The sequence below is a fragment of the Orcinus orca genome, chromosome 12 (assembly GCF_937001465.1).
Source record: "Orcinus orca chromosome 12, mOrcOrc1.1, whole genome shotgun sequence".
NCBI lineage: Eukaryota > Metazoa > Chordata > Mammalia > Artiodactyla > Delphinidae > Orcinus > Orcinus orca.
Window position 1 is genome coordinate 87,173,194 of NC_064570.1, and position 20,447 is coordinate 87,193,640.

General features: G+C 37.1%; 1 protein-coding gene and 1 pseudogene across 2 annotated transcripts in view; one reads left to right on the forward strand and one right to left on the reverse strand.

Moving 5' to 3' along the window:
- Window positions 1-20,447, forward strand: part of EYS (eyes shut homolog) — a 1,673,869-nt gene that overhangs the window by 891,659 nt on the left and 761,763 nt on the right. The window lies entirely within an intron of this gene.
- Window positions 478-3,417, reverse strand: LOC105748683 (NADH dehydrogenase [ubiquinone] 1 beta subcomplex subunit 6-like; annotated as a pseudogene).

Genomic DNA, 20,447 nt, shown 5'->3' on the forward strand with positions numbered 1-20,447 from the left:
ATAGACAGAATTTTTTTGAAGGTTATTTTGAAGTGTTGAAACTATTGCTTCTCACTGGTATACAATAGATCTATGAAGACTTCAGTTTCTCCTCTCATCAGTTTTTACTCAAATATTTCCCTTAAATAAGATAATTTTCTATTATGTTTCTCATTTAAAACATCTTGTATAGGAAGATACAGGTCCAAATATTTTTTGGTAAGAAGATAAGTAATCACTTTGTTTACAAGTACCAGTTTATCATTTAAAAAAGGTTTAATTTAATTGAATTTTCTGTAATACTACTTGAATTAGAAAACTTTAATAAAATTCTAAAGGTCTTTCATGTTCAAGAGAAAGAACCTAGTCTTAACAGGATTGCCTTCACAACTAATGTACTAGCTATGAATTCAGCCTTGAACTTTCTATGTGAAGTGAGGTTGGGATCACAGGAAAAGTGGAGGCACTTTTTTTTTTTTATCTGAGTAAACTTTATTAAAGTTACTTTTCCAAAAAATATATCAGTATGTTTGGTAATGTAGCAACAAACTTGGGCTCAAACACCTTTGAAATTTTAAAAGTAATCTTCAATGATGTTGATCAGGAAATTCTTTCCTTGGTGGGATTACTTCCCCAGTTTCCAGCATTGTATCACCTGAAAATATTCTTGGCTTTCTTTCAACAATGGCATATGGTTTTGTATTCACATGATATTTGAGATAATAATGAATAATCCAGACAGGGGCCAGTACATGAGTACAAGCAAAGATGCTGTGTCGGTACGTCTTTTTTTTTAATCAGGTTGTTTTTTTGATGTTGAGTTGTATGAGCTGTTTATATATGTTGGATATTAACCTCTTATCAGTCATATCATTTGCAAATATTTTCTCCCGTTCAGTAGGGTTGTGTTTTTTTTTTTTTTTTTAACATCTTTATTGGAGTATAGTTGCTTTACAATGGTACGTCTTATAGATCATGTTCTTCCAGGGGGCCACGTCCTGCAAAAACTTATTCCAGAATTGCTTCATAGGCCACGCCCTCCGCCTGGGCAGCAGCGGTTCACCCGGTGGCTCAGTTCTTGATCCTTCAGCCGTTGCCTTCGCAGCTCTCGCAGCTGTTGCGGCCGCAGTTTCTCGTGGGACGTACACCCTGTCGCTGCTGATACCAAGGCGTGCCCCCGAGCTAGTGTCTTGTCACGCTAGCTCCCGCTCTGCAAAGCGACCTTGCAGGATGCCAGGGAGCAGCGCACCGTTATAGAGGGAGTGCTTTTATCGAAGCTGAATGTAATTTCCATGTTATGTCCAGGTTTCACAGGTTTATAAAAAAGGAGATATTTAAACACATAACAATAAAATTATATAGTAGAATCTGTGAAATAATGAACACAGTTAAGTATTATATCCCTAACTCTATTTGCAGAAATTAAATGAATATCTTCTTATTCATTGTGTCCAAATATTTTTGTATCTTTAGTATGCTTATTCCAATGGAGTCAGAAAGCAAACTGGGATGAGGCAGGGGTACCATCTTGCTTCAGTCTCCTTCTCCAGTTTCAACTCATAGCCTAAGATACTTCTCTCTTTACAAGTTGGTGGGCAGCATAAGGAATACTCTTTCCACAGCTTTCACTCCATTGTCCATACTGATGCTTTTTCCTCCATTTTGGTAGGTAAAATTGATCAGAATCTGGCATTCATTGGCATGAATTAGCTTTCATTCTGCATGGTACAGGTCAATGCTTACACATGTCATGCATGCACCCATCCGTCCTTGTTTTTTCTCTTGGACATGACAATCTTCACATACAACAGCCCTTGTGCCCCTAGTCTCCAGGCAGGAGGACTTTCTGGGCAAGTTATACTCCCAGGCAGGCTGCATGGCAGGGATGAGATGAATTTGGGGGTGAGACACTATTTTCCAGCTTTTCTACCTTCAACTTGAAGGTAAGTAGAATGCATTGAGTCTGGTTATCATGAATTAAAGGTGGGAGGTCAGAGATATGGCTGTGATCTCCGATAATGTTGTCTGGCTTTGTCTGGAAACCTAGCACTGCAATAGAGCCTATACTTGGATGTCTTTTTTTCTATTGAGATTCCACTAGTGTTTAATAAAGACAGAAGGTAAGAGGAATATGTGATTGGACCCCTAATATCTAACCAAATCCGAGAGAAGACCAATTTTAAAAATCAGTTAAAATTCAAGTTACTATTAAGTGATATAGAAGTCTAATTTGTTCAGATTAAAATGTGTCCATGGCATTTTAAAACATATCATAATCAGAAGTTATTTTGGTTTTGAAAATCTGACAGCATACAGTTTTCTCTTTGCCTCGAGTAACAGGAAAATAAACAATAGAACTAATATTTCCAATTTATATCTAGTGAACATTTTGATGTATAGAATAACATTATATGTGCATTGATTCTTGGTCTATTTTGACCTTAATGGAAAGAAAATAGGAATTTTCCTTGCCAATATGTAGTTGCTATTAAGGTTTCTTCAGTTAACTCATTTGTGTGTTAGAAAGCCTAATTATTGTGAGACTTGATACAAAGCAGTCAATATACTTGCTGTCCTGTGTGGTCTGAGCAGTATTAAATGGGTTTCTAGTAAATTGCTGCTCATCAAACACAGACATCATTGTGGATCTGGCATTTCAGAGCTTCCATATTGCCAATCTGGGAAAACAACACTAGATTCTTCATATAAGAGTTAAATAATGAACAGACAAGAGGAAGGCAAATATGATTTTAAAAACCATAAACTCAATCTTTCCAGTTCAAATCAATTGTGAGGTGACATCATGTGTGTTTAGGGCTGTATTGCTAAATCACGTGGCTTTAGGAAGCTAATGTTTGATCCTGTTACTTTAAATATATACAAGATCCTGTCACCAAAACCATATCTTCCCTGTTAGATTTCAGCCTCATAAATACTTTGGGAATGAGGAGAAATAATTTTTAAAAAGTGGTAAATCTCCACTTAGGTTGTCCTAAATGAGACCAATTCAGTAATGAAATAAAATTATTAAAGTAATCAGGACATTGCCCACTTTATTTTAAAACATCTTAAAAACAGAGGTTAGCTTCACAGTGACAGAAGACACTCCCCTCGTCTCTCCTTTTCCATCTACAACCAGTAGAATGGAAATAACGCTGCCCAACACACCATGATGCTGAGGAGGCCACACATCTGTGCATCTGAAGGTGAGTGGACTGGAACGTAGAAGAGGTGGTGCCCGCTGGGCCTCGATCCTGGCCCTCTGGCCACAGCACCGGATCCCCAAACCCCAAAGACTTGCTATCAGAAGGGAAGAGGCACACGTGACTCTGGCCTCTGGGTCCCAGCACCCACGGCCATGGGGACCTGGACAGCAGCAGCAGGACCACGACCCTGGTCCCTTTCGCCGGGGTGGTGCCTGTGACTTTGAACCCCCATTGCAGTGGTGGTGCCGGAGAAGGAGACCCTGAACACAGTGGAGGCCCGTGCTATTCCAGTGCACCCAGGGGTGATGCTGGAGACAGCAGTGTCACCAGGAGAAGCAAGACACCAGGAACCCCGGAGGCACAAGTAGTGATGATGAGGGCACCAGAGACACCTCAGGCAGAGGTGAACGAGGGTGGACTGTGCTGCTTCTCAAATAAACCAGAGGAAGCGCAGGGAAGAGAAACTGAAAAAGTGTGCTACAGTGCCACCTACTGATACACTAAAGAAAGGCCTCTCATTACCAACATGCTGAACTGCTTAAATCAAAGTTTAAAAAGCATTACCTAAAAGATAGGTGTTCACTACTTCAGATGTACAAGAAGAGGAGCAGCTAAATAAGCATCACACAAAAAGCATGATAACATGATAACACAAGAAGAAAATGACAATTCTGTCAGAAGCCAAAATTAAAGTCACAGAAGACTGTGATCTGATAGAGAATTCAAAATAGCTGTCATGAAGAAACTCAGTGAGTTACAAGAACGCTCAGAAAGACAGTTTAATGAGCTCAGGGATAAAACTAATGAGCAGAAGGAATATTCTACCAAAGAGAGTGAAACTCTAAAAAAGAACCAAACAGAAATTCTGAAGCTGAAGAATTCAAAAAATAAGACAAAGAATGCATTAGAAAACATTGGCAATAGAGCAGACCATATGGAAGAGAGAATTAATGAGTTTAAAGATAGAAATCTAGAAATGATACAGGGAGAAGAGGAAAGAGAACAAAGGTTCTTTGTTAAAATGAAAAAAATTATTTGAGAACCACCCAACTCTATTAGGAAAGGCAACCTTAGGGTAATGGGTATCCCAGAAGAAAAAAGAGAGAGAGAAGGAAGAAAATATTTATTTAAAGATATAATAGCTGAGAACTTCCCAAACCTAGGAAGGAGCTAGATATACAAGCTAGCTCCATGAAGCTAAGAGAACTCTTAATTACCTCAACACAAAAAGATCTTTTTCAAGACACACTGTATTAAAGCTGTCATAAGTCTATGATAAAGAATTTTAAAAGCAGCCAGGAAAAAAAGGACAGTAACCTACAAAGGACCCCCCATATCAGACAATCGGCAGACTTCTCAGCAGAAACCCTACAGGCCAGGAGAGAATGGAATGACATTCTCAAAATATTGAAAGACAAAAATTATCATCCAAGAATACTCTCCAGCAAAGTTACCCTTCAGATATGAAGGGAAAATAAAGACCTTCTAGGACAAACAAAAGCTGAAAGAGCGCATTACCACTAGACCTGCTTTACAGGAAATGTTGAAAGAAGCTCTTCAACCTGAAATGATAGGCAAAAATACACAAAACTTTGAGTAAGCTGATAAATAGACATTCAGAATGAGAAAACTGCAACTCTAATCAGAATAGATTGCTAAACATTTAATTATAGGATAAAAATTGAAGGGAAGAAAAGCAGTAAGATTAATTATAGTACTTCAATTTGATAATGAACTTACAACATTAAAAAAAGGTAATTTGAGACAAAAAAAAAAACATAAAAAAGGGAAGAGGAAAAGTAGGGAGCCCATACAGGCAAATGAAGATAAGATGCTATCAGCAGAAAATGGATCATTTTATCTATGTGATTTTTTTATACAAACCTCATGGTAACCACAAAACATGAATCTAGAGTAGAGATGCAAAACATAAAAAAGCAACTGAGAAAACATCATAATAAACACCAACCCACATGGTAGACAGAAACACAAGGAATAAAAAACAATGGAGATATAGAGCAACAAGAAAATAGAAGATTGAATGCCAGTACTAAGTTCTCATCTATCAGTAATCATCCTAAATATAAATGGAGTGAATTCACCAATCAAAAGATACAGAGTGGCTGGATGGATTAAAAACACAAGACTGACTGTATGCTGCCTTCAGGAGACTCACCTCAGCCCTAAAGACAAACATAGACTCCAGGTGAAGGGATGGAAAATGATACTCCAAGCAAATGGCAGCCGCACAAAAACACATGGAACCATACTTATGCCAGACAAAACAGACTTCAAGTCAAAAGAGGCAACAAGAGAAAGATGGACATTATATGATAAAAGGGACAATCTATCAAGAAAACAACATTTATTAATAAATATGCACCTAACATAGGAGCACCAAAATATCTAAAACAACTATTAACAGACCTAAAGGAAGAAAATGACAACACAATAATAGTAGGAGATTCATCTCTCCGCTTACATCCGTGGATAGAACATCCAGAAAGCAAACAAGGCAACAGTGGCCTTAAATGAAACATTAGACTGGATGGATTTGATAGATCAGTACAGAACGTTCCATCCAAATGCAACAGAATACACATTCTCCTCAAATGCCCATGGAATATTCTCAAGGATAGACCATATGTTGGGATACAAAACAAGTCTCAAGAAATTTATGAAGTTTGAAATTATAATATCTTTTAAAATCACAGTGGTATAGAAGTAGAAGTCAACTGCAAGGAGAAAGCTGGAAAAATCACAAATATGTGGGGACTAAACCACATGTTACTGAACAACTATGGGGTCAACAAAGAAATCAAAAATACCTAAATACAAATGAAAATTAAAATAAAACATATCAAAATCTATGGGTTGCGGCAAAGGCAGTACTGAGTGTCCTTTGCCTGCTTTAAAAACACTGTGAAGTCTTCTTTGTCCAAGAGTGAAAGTGATATTCTTTAGCTCAGTATCTCAAGTCTCTTATGACCTACCCAGTGAGAGCTGTCCATTCTCAACTCCCGAATTTCTCTTTCTTACCCTCATATGCCTTTTCTGCTTACCTTTCACACCTGCACTTTTGCAAAACTTATCTCTGCCCCTAAGACCTTTTCCTGTTCTTCTGCCTACAAATGTTTATTCATGATTGAGCACCATGTCAAATGTCACCTCTTCCTATGGAGACCTCTTCCCAAGTCTCCCAAAGAGTAGACTTAGTGCTCTCACAGCCCTTCATAGCCTTGGTCTGTCTTGCTGGCTAACAGTGAGCTTTCTGCGAGCCCTACTGAGTACCTAGCATCCAGCACAGTGTCTGGCCCCCATAGTAATCAGCCAATATTTCTTTGATAAATAAATGAACAAAAAGTGTATTGTAATTTTTGAAGAAATATATTGTTTCTTCATGCTAAATTCTAGCAAAACATTGCCATTTGGTTCCCTACACCGGGGCCATTCAGCATTATAATTATCATTGATGAAACTTCCTAAAATGTAAGAGTAATTTTCAAATATCTTAATTTTATAAAAGTCCTCTAAAACTTGAGAAAATAACTATAAAATCAAGAATGATAATAAGGCTGAAGACTGAGATAATTAATTTCAAGAATGTGGCTTTTCAGAGACCTAGCTGGATATAAAGACACAACTTGGCATATGTGAGGAGGGGATAGATACTAAGGACCATGACTGGGGTTATGATGATTCAGAGCCAAGGTAATTCTCTAGCTTTAGGGGCGATATGTCCTCAGTACCCCATGTTTCTGTTTCAGGACAAGTGTTTGGTGACCAAACAAACAGTTGGACATGCATTACAAGAGTTAGAAAGCCGAATTGGTGGCCTTGACCCCAAATACCTGGCTGGGGGAGTTACCTGTAAGCCCAGTGAACTCTTTCTGAGAAACTCTTATTAACATTCATTGGAACACTTAGATTCCATAGAAACAGTTTTATAAAAGCTTAAAAACAAGATTTTTCTCAAGAAGCATCATCAGGTTCACACAAGAATGAGTAATCCTTGATTCAGACCCCCTAGAGTTTTATAACATAAAACTTTGAAAGGATGATTTGACCTGGAATTTTTTTTTTCCTTCAAATCAAGCCAGTTTCCTCAGCCTTAGAAAACGCATCACAACGACTGTCTTTGAAGTGCTTAGTGTTCCTGCCAGGAGAATTTAACTGCAAAATGTTTTTACAGGTACCTGAAGAAATTGGCTCACTTTGTAAAATTATTTCACATTGGCTATTGAATTAAGTAAAATACCTAACAAAGGAAAAATAACAGTTTTGACAGAACATATATGTTTTATTTTGACAGAATGAAATATCTTAAATGAATTTTTAAGTTTTTGATAATAAAATCTCAGCAATCCAAAGGATATATTTATGTTCTGACCTATTGTAGCAAGAGGAAGGATGTGAAGTGCATCTAAAAGCAGTAACGGACCATTGAGAACTTACATTGCAGCTCAGATTTATGTCATGAGAAATCAGGCTTTGGTCTACTCTAAGAATAGTCCTGCCTACCTTTGTTCTTGCAATAATTTAAAATTCCTGTGCTGCAGAAATATCACAGATCTACTTTAAGCTTATTTAGTTTTAACCAAATTGGATTTTTTTCATTTTTTCAAAGACTTTTAATGGATCAATTAATGATACAATTTTCCTGCTGGAACTCTGCACAGGTTGAAAGAAAGCCGTCAATAGCAGCGACAATTTTACCTGAAGTTGACTTACTCCTAATGTAAGACTTAAACATGCACTGTCTTTTAAGAAAAAGAGATATATAAATAAAAGATGGGTATTTTGAAAATTAGTGAATTCTTAATATGGATACTGTTTGGTATTGTTTAGAAGCAAACAAACAAACAAACATGCCACTGTGCTACTCATTATTTTCTTGGAAAACAACGCACTCAATCATAAGATATCAGTGTCTGGGTTTTTCTAAATTTCCAAGCAATGAATGAATAAATAAAAAGTTAAAATATAGAATTTAATCTGGAATTTAAGATGGGGAAAAATTAGCTTTTGTTTCTGACATTGTCCTAAAATAATGAGAAATAAGGTCTACTTAAGCAAGCCACATAAAAAGAAATTCTGCCAATGCCAGTCTGTTGTTTTAGCAACCTTAGTGAGCAAACTGAAGCTCTGCACAGTTAATGTAATCATTGTTATGCAATCAATAATGAAAATAGCCAAAACACTGACTAAACCTTGCCATGGCCAATTTAGTCCATCATCTTGACACAATCACGTTGGTTTTCCAAAACAGTTTTCTTTCGGATGCATGCTCTGAGAATGTAAAATAACCCATTTAAGGCTCTTGCAGTAACAATCGAACTCACTCTGCCTTTGACTTAAAAATATTTATGCATCTTCCACTAACTCACTCCTAGGAGAAACTCACTTCTGTAAATAACAATCTGGGCTAATCAATATAATAAACTTAACATCACAGTCCACTTGTGATATACATCATGAAGATATTTTAACAACCATTGGTACTTAGTTGACACAGTTCAACTTTGCCATGTCTAGGCAATTCCTTTTCTGAGAAATACACATTGTTTGAATGTGTGATTAAACCTTTTAAAATCAGGGCATTTGATTAGCAAGGAAAAATAAAATCATTCCAATACAAATTCTAAGCCTACTTTTAAAGCTGCAAAACTTAACCAAGGCATGGATGCTAGCTTAAATGCAACTTCATATTTATAACTTGGATATTTTGTTGTACCTGGAGCATATGTAAATTTGTTGTTGCTGGGAATTTATCAAAGAGTAAATAGATAAGTGCTATGATGGAGGAAAATTGTGGTCCCTCAAAATTAATAATATTTTGCAAGTGTCCTATTAAACAAAAGAGACCTAGAGCATTTATTTTAATGAATTTATGTAATATAAACCATTTGGGATATAAATTCAAAATTATTGAACTACTAGATTTATATAACACGGGTAACAAGTATATCACTGACAATTACAAATAAGGTGAAACTTAAAATATGTTTATAATTTTGGGATTGATTTTTATTACTTGAGACCTTAGCAGTTGCCATTAATAATTTTGGAGGAATTAGTATGGTGGTCATTGTATGCTTCCCAGATCCCCCTTCAGGAATAAAAATCAGACTTCTACAGCTGCTGCAAGTGCTGCTACAAAAAGGCCTCAGCTCTCAGCTTCCCACAAGTATGGCAGAGCTGCGTCAGCCAAGGTCAGGTCTCAGCCGCAGGTCAACACTCATTCACTGAATTCTTTATTTGTCAACACCCCTTCCTTTCTAATGTTTGTACAAAGTCATCATAGATAGATTGACCCAGTCCTCTAGCCCAAGTGGGTATGATTTTGAAGTGTTATTCCAGCTTCAGAATTTCCCATATTTTTGTCAGGGGCTTCCAGTGAGACCACATAATGGCTCAACTTTTTTCTCTTTGTTTAGTCCTACTTGCCTTTGGAAGGTGTTGATCCTACTATCACCCCCTAATAAATCTCCTGCACAACCATCTCCTTATAGAGTCTACTTCCCAGGCAACCCAAGCTGCGAGACATAGATATTAAGGCTGTAAAACATCATAAAACCCTTTCCCAATTCTGTAGCTACCTAATGTATTTTTGTACAGAAGAGTTGGGCTTAAAATATTAATATTATTGGTTATAAGAATGTGTAAAATAACATAAGAATAGTTCAAATAATAAGATTAACATGTTCAGAATACTAATTTCATAAAAACACTAGATAATATTTCTTTTATTCCACATCCTTATCTCAACCCTTCTTCCAAGGTCAAGCTGTGCCTCTGTGATACATGACCTATTTATAATCTACAACACTAACCAGGTGTCAGTTTACTTTTCACCTGTTGGTTGCAATCAATAGAATTCTGATACTCATAAATGGAGAGGCAATCTACCATCTTCTATTGACTGCTCATTGTCTTTAAGGGAAATGGATAGATTTTTGTGTACGTATGAGTAGTGTATGTGTTCTATATCTTATTTATAACATTTATTGGCAGACGTTAAAAATAAAACTTGAGAACTTCTGCTGCCAGTGTCCTTGTTCTCACAGTGAGCCACAGCACATCCCGCCTCTGCAGGAGATCCTCCAACACTAGCAGGGAGAGAGACCTTCAAGATGGCAGAGGAGTAAGACGTGGAGATCAACTTCCTCCCCACAAATACATCAGAAATACATCTAGACGTGGAACAATTCCTACAGAACACCTACTGAATGCTGGCAGAAGACCTCAGACTTCCCAAAAGTTTTTCTTTCTTCCTTTTTTTCTCCCTATTCTTCTGAGCTGTGTGGCTGATAGGGTCTTTTGTTCTGGCTGGGTGTCAGGTCTGTGCCTCTGAGGTGGGAGAGCCAAGTTCAGGACACTGGTCTACCAGAGACCTCCCACCTCCACATAATATCAAATGGTGAAAGCTCTCACAGAGATCTCCATCTCAATGCTAAGACCCAGCTCCAGTCAATGACCAGCAAGCTACAGTGCTAGACACCCTATACCAAACAACTAGCAAGACAGGAACACAACCTCACCCATTAGCTGACAGGCTGCCTAAAATCATAATAAGGTCACAGACACCCTAAAACACACCACCGGATATGGTCTTGCCCACCAGAAGGACAAGATCCAGCCTCATCCACCAGAACACAGGCACCAGTCCCCTCCACTAGGAAACCTACACAACCCACTGAACCAACCTTAGCCACTGGGGACAGACACCAAAAACAACAGGAATTATGAACCTGCAGCCTGCAAAAAGGAGACCCCAAACACAGTAAGTTAAGCAAAATGAGAAGATACAGAAATGCAAAGCAGATGAAAAAGCAAAGTAAAAACACACCAGACCAAACAAATGAAGAAGAAATAGGCAGTCTACCTGAAAAAGAATTCAAAGAAATGATAGTAAAGATGATCCAAAATCTTGGAAATAGAATGGAAAAATACAAGAAACATTTAATAAGGACCCAGAAGAACTAAAGAGCAAACAAACCATGATGAACAACCAATAAATGAAATTAAAAATTCTCTAGAAGGAATCAATAGCAGAATAACTGAGGCAGAAGAACGGATAATTGACCTGGAAGATAAAAGAGTGGAAATAACTACTGCAGAGCAGAATAAATAAAAAAGAATGAAAAGAATTGAGGACAGCCTCAGAGACCTCTGGGACAACATTAAACGCAACAACATTCAAATTATAGGGGTACGAGAAGAAGAAGAGCAAAAGAAAGGGACTGAGAAAACATTTGAAGAGATTATAGATGAAAACTTCCCTAATATGGGAAAGGAAATAGCCAATCAAGTGTGGGAAGCACAGAGTCCCATACAGGATAAATGCAAGGAGAAACACACCAAGACACATATTAATCAAACTATCAAAATTTAAATACAAAGAAAAAATATTAAAAGCAGCAAGGGAAAACAACAAATAACATACAAGGGAATCCCCATAAGGTTAACAGCTGATCTTTCAGCAGAAACTCTTCAAGCTAGGAGGGAGTGGCAGGACATATTTAAAGTGATGAAAGGGAAAAACCTACAACAAAAATTACTCTATCCAGCAAGGATCTCATTCAGATTCGACAGAGAAATTAAAACCTTTACAGACAAGTAAAAGATAAGAGAATTCAGCACCAACAAACCAGCTTTACAACAAGTGCTAAAGGAACTTCTCTAGGCAGGAAACACAAGAGAAGAAAAAGAGCTACAATAACAAACCCAAAACAATTAAGAAAATAGTAATAAGAACATACATATCAATAACAACCTTAAATGTAAATGGATTAAATGCTCCAACCAAAAGACATAGACTGGCTGAATGGATACAAAAACAAGACCCATATATAGGCTGTCTACAAGGACCCACTTCAGACCTAGGGACACATACAGACTGAAAGTGAGGGGATGGAAAAAGATATTCCATGCAAATGGAAACCAAAAGAAAGATGGAGTAGCAATTCTCATATCAGGCAAAATAGACTTTAAAATAAAGACTATTACAAGAGACAAAGAAGGACACTACATAATAATCAATGGATCAATCCAAGAAGAAGATATAACAATTGTAAATATTTATGCACCCAACGTAGGAGAACCTCAATACATAAGGCAAATGCTAACAGCCATAAAAGGGGAAATCGACGGTAACACAATCAAAGTAGGGGACTTTAACACCCCACTTTCACTAATAGACAGATCATCTAAACTGAAAATAAATAAGGAAACACAAGCTTTAAATGATACATTAAACAACATGGACTTAATTGATATTTATAGGACCTTCCATCCAAAAACAACAGAATACACTTTCTTCTCAAGTGCTCATGAAACATTGTCCAGGACAGATCATATCTTTGGTCACAAATCAAGCCTTGATAAATTTAAGAAAATTCAAATCGTATCAAGTTTCTTTTCTGACCACATTGTTATGAGACTAAATATCAATTACAGGAAAAAATCTATAAAAAATACAAACACACAGAGGTTAAACAATACAGTACTTAATAACGAAGGGATCACTGAAGAAATCAAAGAGGGAGTGGCATGGACATATATACACCACCAAATGTAAAATAGCTAGCTAGTGGGAAGCAGCCACATAGCACAGGGAGATCAGCTTGGCGCTTTATGGCCACCTAGAGAAGTGGGATAGGGAGGGTAGAAGGGAGGCTCAAGAGGGAGGATCTATGGGGATATATGTATATGTATAGCTGATTCACTTTGCTGTAAATCAAAAACTTACACACCATTGTAAAGCAATTATACTACGATAAAGATGTTTAAATAAATAAAACTCTCCTTACGGGCCCATAACCTTACAAATCAATTTCTAAAGTACATGTAGATAGCATATATCCATTAATTGCAATAGACAAAATTACAACATAACATATAATTAATTTTTATCAAAAGGTTATTTAATAACAATAGCTATGTGGCTTATATATAGGTTAATATACTTTAGTGTCAACCCTCTTCCTAAGAAAACTCCTCTGACTCAGGGTCACTGCACTAACCGATTGCACCCTGAATTCTAAGCCAGCAAGGCCATCATCTTTTTCTTGGCCCTCCAGAATTAAGAAAGGTAGAGTCTGTTTAGTCAGATGCTGGTAGATACTTGAGCTAAATGCATGCTGGGTTGAAACTAGAGCTGACCAGCATCTTGGTAGAGCAGGCTGTGGAAACCCTGCAGCAGCACTGGCAGGCGGAGATTCTGAGTGAGTAGGTGAGCTCTGGGGTGGCGGTCCTCTTCAGCGGATACGGAGGTCCCTGGTCCATCTTTCCTTCCTCTGACCTTATGCCTGACTGCTCCTCTTTTCCAGGTGTTGGTCTATCTTTACTAAACTCTTTTACTGCAATTAATTGGAGTAGGTTTCTCTTTTTGGTGACCAACCATGGGCTGAAGACTGTAAATTACAAAATGAAGTTGACTGATAATGACCTTAGGCCAAATATGTATGATAATTTGTATTATTATGCCATAATACTTATTATCTTAAGGTGATATAGAATTTAATTCCCTGCTGTTCCAAACTGTGTAAATTATGTAGTTTCAAAGAATTTGATAACTTTTAACACTCCATCCTCAGCTGTGTCCTCCAGAGATTCAGTTTTGAATGCAGTTTGAATGCAGTTTTATTTTCTGGCTCTTATATCTTCTCACACCACATGTCAAAGGAAACGATTGGATGTGGCTATTTCACATTTATCTTCATCTCTTGTAAACATTAAAAAAAAATAAAAGTAGTAATCTTTGTCAATTTGTTCTAATTTATAATTAGACAAAAATTAAAACTCATACGGGATGTTCTGGGGCAAAAAAAGAGAAAAAATGATGTTTAATTTGGCTAACAAATTTGATTTATTTATGTTCATCATTTTATTCAATTTATTCTTATCATAAATTATTTCATTCAATGTGAACTTTCTCTTTCACTAATTCTATTTCTTTTTAAATAAATCTTTCACTGATTCTTGAGCGCGCTTTATCTAAAACCTGTTGATTTTCTGTCATCAACAAAATTTCAAAAGTTACCCTGCACAACATCTCTGCTGCAACAGAGCAAAATGACGGAAAGCATCCTACCTCCTCAGAGGCCTTTGCAAAGAGCTCTGCATTTTAGATGAATTAAGCAGATATTCAAACTGGAGGAAACAGCATATTTCTAATACACACAGTAGCTGTGATTTGTTCATCTTTTTAGCAAAATACTACTTATTGTTACATAGCAAACAAAAAGCTCTGAAGATTGAAGCCTTGGACATTTTGATTTGGGAGGAGAGACCAGAGGATTATAAATCTCTCTGGGGTCAGGGGGATTTTCAAGAGTTTATGCAAGGGTCATACATTTACGTACAAAGAGAGAAACCTCAAAGATGACAAAGAGCTGAGGGATGTGAGAAGATTATTCTGGCTTGACTCAAAAACATGAAGCCAGGACACTAAGGTTGTATAAACCTCTCACTCCTGAATTGGGGAAGTACGTTCAATTGTACAGGCATGGCATGGCAACCAAGAATCCAAGTGCATGTTAAAAACAAAAATGAAATCAGACCCAGCCAGTTGTTGGCCAAAACACAGCATGATCTACAAGTGTGAAAGCTGATCAGGGGTTTTCTGGTTAGTCATGGAAATTTCCTGTTCAGTTGAAATAGTGTATGCAAAAGCCAAGAGACATGAAACATAAGGCAGAGCTCAGGGAGTCAGTGAGACTCTGTTTAGAGAGCAGATTTGTTGAGTGGAGTTTGGAGAAATGAAGTCAGATATAAATTCACTCATCAGATTGTAAATGGCCTTACCTTCTATGCTTATTTTGACTTCATATCAAATGTTATTAGATATGATTGAAAGTTTTGTTTTAATTAAAATAAAGTTGATATACAATATTATGTTAGCGTCAGGTGTACTACATACTGAATTAACATTTGCATACATTATGAAACGATCGTCATGATAAGTCTAGTAACCGTCTGTTCCCATACAAACTCATTACAACATTATTGACCACATTCATTATGCTGTATATTGCATCCCCACAGCTAGGGTTTTGTACCTCAACCCCCTTCACCTATCTCACCTTCACCCCAACCCACCACTGAAAGTTTTTCAGTGTGATAGTGGAGCATGATTAGTTTTCCCAAATAGAAGATTCATTAAACTAGGAAGGGTGTAGATAATAAGAGGTCAGTTGTAAGGCTGCTGCTGTAACAGGATGAGTAGAAAATGAAGAGGATCTGAATTTTAAGAAAAAAGGAGGATGTAAGAGTTTAAAAAGGTAGAGCGAATGCAACCTGATTATCCTAAACTGGCTATTTGGGAGGAAGGAAGCCATAGATACCAGAACATAAGAGCAGAAGCCACTTGGGTTCAAAAACTGTCCTCAGAACTTATAAGCTTTGTGACCTTGTTTTTTCTCTGTACTTCAGCTTCCTAATCTGTAAAATTTTGTAATAATAATTTCAGAACTATCTTATAGAGTATTGTAAGGACAAATCAAATCAAAATTTGTAAATCACTTAGAATACTTCCTACATTAATACATGTTAGCATAGCTGTTTTTATGAAAGATAATAAATGCTGTCCTACGTGGAAGATAGAGAGGAATGAAAACTGCCACAAATGAAAATGGAGAATGCAAGTATCTTTTTAAAAAGTGTGTATTTGATGCACCTCCATTTATACCCAGTGCCTTTGTCTGTATGTATGTCATTACCACTCTCGTTTAAGTAGGCTGGAAAACTTACAGTTGATTTGATTTATCTCTCTTCTTCTACCTTTGCTAAAATAGTTACCAAGATTTCTTATTTCTGAAAACAGACAAATCACCCTCATCAGTCACTGTTTTACGTGGCACTTCCATAGTTCAGTCCAAGTTGTCCTCGGGATGTGCCCAGGTTAATGACGTAGCTCTGAGCTGCTTTGTTTACCTATCACATCTGCGCGTTATGAGACTTAATGTACAGGTCCTTTCACTATGTCACCCCTCTGCCTAAACTGTTCAGTGTAATCTATTCCTTCTGTAATGCCTTCATCCCTCTATTTCTCCTTCCCCTGTCTTTTTGCTCATCCCATTCCTGCCTGTGGGTTCTTTGTTGCCTTGTAATCACACTGTGCCATCCTGCTTCTGAGCCCATGTTTTTTCTGCTTGCCTGGAATGCTTTTTGTAACTCCGTATCCATGTAAAATATCCACATTCTATTTCATGTTGCTATATTTTCAAGACAGTATTTGAAGGAAAAATAAAAATCTGATATCATCTATGACTCAGAAAATATATTATTAAATCTTCCAGCAGAAATTTAATTAAGTTTACTGAAATGGCAGACATATTTAGAAATGTTTACTCATTAAAACTAGGGAATCATTAATGATACATGTGTACAAAAGAAAAAGAAAAATATAAGAAACAACAGGGCTTCCCTGATGGCGCAGTGGTTGAGAGTTACCCTGCCGAGGCAGGGGACACGGGTTAGTGCCCCGGTCCGGGAAGATCCCACGTGCCACGGAGTGGCTGGGCCCATGAGCCATGGTCGCTGAGCCTGCGCGTCCAGAGCCTGTGCTCCATAATGGGAGAGGCCACAACAGTGAGAGGCCCATTTACCGCAAAAAAAAAAAAAAAAAAGAAACAACAGATAGGTATTCAAGGAAAGAAAAGGTTTAATGCATGATTATATTTGTCTTGTTTACATTGCTCATTTCAATTCATGCAACTTGACCCATTCTACTGTTTCTCTCCCCTACAATAAGTCATCCTACAGTTCTACAAAGTAAAGAAGGAAATGCCACAGACAAATGCCACAGAACAAAGCATTGCCTTATTTTATTTTTGGCTGCATTACATCTTCGTTGCTGTCCTTTCTCTAGGAAATCATTCATATTGTAGGTTGGAAAACAGGCCCTGAGAAGACAAAATATAATATTCATGAGAAATAGAATGGAACTAGCGTTTGTGGCCACATACTCCAAGTTTAAGAGTGGTGCTCTTTCCAATCCAGTTATGCTAGGAGGAACCAGAGATTGGAAGGAACTAAAGGCTGTAGGCAGAGCCAAGCTACAGTCAGGGACAGGTTTTTCCCTTTCCTCACTGACTCATTCACTCCTTCCACTAATAACAACTAATAACTTAGCACTTGGTTTCCATTAAGTGCTGAGTATGAGAGAAAAAAAGTGAATAAAAGGAATTCAGAGTAGAATGGCAGAAACAGAGCAGATAGGGAAGCAGGACATTATACAACTACATGGTATATAGTATAGGAAAGAAGACAACGATCCTGGAAGCAGTACATTTTTCCTGGGAAATCAGGAAAGATCTCTCAAAGAGACCAGGTGGTGAAAGCCTGGACTATATAGTATAGAAAATAATGAACTAACTCAAGAAGGTTTTAATCAAGTGAGTGCCACAAGCAGATTTCATGAAAAAAAAGAAAAAATAAGAATAAAAAAAGGGGAAAAATGATAACTTTGGCTGCTCTGTGGACAGTGAGTTGAGGAAAGACAGGCAAGTGATTTGGTCCCAAGAGACCAGTGACAGGCAATTTCCTTCCTTTGTGACTAGCAGGACTACCAGGATAGGATGCACGGAAATATATTCTATTCAGAAATTAAGTTTTGTACATTGAATGCAGGAAATCATCTTTGTTACATGTGAGGCTTTCCAGCACTATGTGAACAGGAAAAAGATTCAACACCACTGAATTCTGGTGAAGATTCTCTCAGCCATGTGTCTCACAAATAAGCTGAAATAGTACTATTTCAGCTGACCCCTCTGGCAACTGTGGGCTTTCCAGTATCCTGACCCTGATCACAGATCCCTTGTGCTGTGGAGAAGAAGGCTCTGGAAAGAAGGAAAAAAACTCTTCTTCTTTAGCCTCCTGGGGAGAGAGATGAATGTTAAGTGTAGGGACAAGAGAAGTTCTTCCAGTCATCTCTGATGGCACATTGACTCTGGTTGGATTGACGAGATCCACTTTGGTAAAGACAGAAGGTGATGGGATGAAAGACCTGGCCTCATAAACAACATGGGGTCACTGCAGGGGTCTGGTGGCCTTGGAAAGATAGCAAGAGGATGGAGAGAGATTCTCAAAGATGCTGATGTATGTACACCATACCTAATACAATTTTCTTTCAATGGAATAGTATTCTTTTAGCCAAATGTCCTGTATTTCTATCATAAAGTGTCCTCTTCTTTTTAAATTTGGGTTTTTAGTCAATAGTTTGGCTTTTGCCTGTTCTTATTTATAACCCTTCCTCCGTTTTCTAGTTGTGAGCAGATTTCCCCTTTTTATGGGCTTCTGGAAATTCCCTCTGGATGACTTCTTACATTTAATTATTTTGATTTGCAGCTCTGCTGTTTAGTTTTTATATTCCTTCTTGTTTAGAGTCATACCTGCTGCAGTTTGGTACTTTATTAGCTGTTTATTTTTAAGTGATAAAGTGTCTGAATTAGAAATAAAAATTTAAAACAAAAAGAAAGAAATACCTCTCTTCTTTTTTGTCTTTCAGTACTCCTAGTAGTCCTCTCAGCACAGATGAATTAGCGTGGCAAAATATTTTCTTTACAGGAATTACAACTTCGGAATGCTCTAGGTGCTCTATCCTAGTCTACTAATATTTTCCAAGTCTCTTTCCAATGACTCTTTAATTTGCTTGCACTTTGACATTACCAGACAGGAGAGACAGTTGTCTCCATTTTATTTAGAAAGAGATTAGATAATGTGCAACATAAGCAAATATGTTCACAGTTTTCTTCAGAAATTTATAGTATATTATTGTAAATGGACCATGGAAATATAAAATCTGAATTTAAAATACTTTTTGCTAAATGGATGTCAACTCTGGTTAAGGGTTTTTAAATTCAAAGTTATGAAACCCTGGTATCTGGTGGTCAGAAAATTGAGCTTTTCTGTATATGCATATGTGTGTGCATGTATGCATGTGTTTGAGTGTGTGTGTTGACTGTACCCAAAAATGTGCATAATATTTCCAAAATGTAAATAAATCCATTTATAATTTATCCAAAATAGAAAAATGTTTGCCAACATATTAGAAGTATAAAAATCTACTGTACAAATTCTAATATAAAATCTACTAACTTCTTTCTTTTTTAATTTTAGTTGTTTGTTAATGCAATATATCTTCTATCACCTTAGATTAATAGACTATCACTTAATTAATATTCCAGTGATACTTCTAAAAATTTACTAAGTAAAAGAGCAAATATGAACCATTTATTTCCTTACTAGAATTTTCAGGCTTTAGTTTCTAATGTTTATATTTCTATGTACCACTAGTTGCATATTGTGTTATCTCCTTAGAAAGGTTGTTTCCTTTCTGGATTCATGATTAATATTTGGAGTACACATGCATCACAAAGGAGGTTGACTAATGAATGGCATAATGACAGTGGCACTAGCACATTTTGGCAAGTCAGGTAAGGCAGTCTTCCAGCAAAGCTATTAATGTCAGAACTAGTATTGTTCTAAGAGAATTTTGTTAATTATTAGAATGTTTATCCATATAAAATATTTCTGTCTCTCTCTAGCATCCTTTCCACAAAGTGGGAATCTGGGGTCCTGGATAAATTGAAATTTAGGGAGCCTTGCCAAGATAAGTGGGCTGGAGTAGCCAGTGCTTCAGAAACCAAGGGAGCAAAAAAAAAAAAAAAAAAAAAAAAAGGAAAAAAAAAAAGAACAGAATAATGCCATTTGCAGCAACATGGATGGACCTAGAGATTGGCATATTGAGTGAAATAACTCAGACACAGAAAGACAAATATCATGTGATGTCACTTATATGTGGAATCTGAAAAAAGAAAGGTACAAATGAACTTATTTACAAAACAGAAGTAGAGTCACGGATGTAGAACACAAACTTATGGTTACCAGGGGATAAGGAGGGGAGGGATAAATTGGGAGATTGACATATACACACACTATACACTATACATACATATACTCACTATATGTAAAATAGGTAACTAGTAAGAACCTGCACAGGGAACTCTACTCAATACTCTGTAATGGCCTACATGGGAAAAAAAAAAAAAAAAAAAAAAAAAAGACTTGGGGTGACTCACAAACTGGAGAACACTTATACCACAGAAGTCCACTCACTGGAGTGAAGGTTCTGAGCCCCATTTCAGACTTCTGAACCTGGGGGTTCCGGCAGCAGGAGGAGGAATTCCTAGAGACTCAGACTTTGAAGTCTAGTGGGATTTGATTGCAGGACTTTGACAGGACTGGAGAAAACAGAGA